The sequence below is a fragment of the Rhinopithecus roxellana genome, chromosome 7 (assembly GCF_007565055.1).
Source record: "Rhinopithecus roxellana isolate Shanxi Qingling chromosome 7, ASM756505v1, whole genome shotgun sequence".
NCBI classification, from domain to species: Eukaryota; Metazoa; Chordata; class Mammalia; order Primates; family Cercopithecidae; genus Rhinopithecus; species Rhinopithecus roxellana.
In genome coordinates this window covers 44712256-44713337 of record NC_044555.1, presented here as the reverse complement: position 1 = coordinate 44713337, position 1082 = coordinate 44712256, and positions in this window count along the sequence as shown.

Genomic DNA, 1082 nt, shown 5'->3' with positions numbered 1-1082 from the left:
AAAAGAAATGAACAAAGCCTGCAAGAAGTATGGGATTATGTAAAAAGACCAAATCTACGTCTGATTGGGGTGCCTGAAAGTGAGGGGGAAATGGAACCAAGTTGGAAAACACTCTTCAGGATATCATCCAGGAGAACTTCCCCAACCTAGTATGGCAAGCCAACATTCAAATTCAGGAAATACAGAGAAAGCCACAAAGATACTCCTCGAGAAGAGCAACTCCAAGACACATAATTGCCAGATTCACCAAAGTTGAAATGAAGGAAAAAATTTAAAGGGCAGCCAGAGAGAAAGGTCGGGTTACCCACAAAGGGAAGCCCATCAGACTAACAGCAGATCTCTCAGCAGAAACTCTACAAGCCAGAAGAGAGTGGGGGCCAATATTCAACATTCTTAAAGAAAAGAATTTTAAACCCAGAATTTCATATCCAGCCAAACTAAGTTTCACCAGTGAAGGAGAAATAAAATCCTTTACATATAAGCAAATGCTTAGAGATTTTGTCACCACCAGGCCTGCCTTACAAGAGACCTTAAAGGAAGCACTAAACATGGAAAGGAACAACTGGTACCAACCATTGCAAAAACATGCCAAAATGTAAAGACCATCGAGGTTAGGAAGAAACTGCATCAACTAACGAGCAAAATAACCAGTTAATATCATAATGGCTGGAGCAAGGTCACACATAACAATTTTAACCTTAAATGTAAACAGACTAAATGGTCCAATTGAAAGACATAGACTGGCAAACTGGATAAAGAGTCAAGACCCATCAGTCTGCTGTATTCAGGAGACCCATCTCACATGCAGAGACATACATAGGCTCAAAATAAAGGGATGGAGGAAGATCTACCAAGCAAATGGAGAACAAAAAAAAAGCAGGGGTTGCAATCCTAGTCTCTGATAAAACAGACTTTAAACCATCAAAGATCAAAAGAGACAAAGAAGGCCATTATATAATGGTAAAGGGATCAATTCAACAGGAAGAGCTAACTATCCTAAATATATATGCACCCAATACAGGAGCACCCAGATTCATAAAGCAAGTCCTTAGAGACTTACAAAGAGACTTAGACTCCCACAC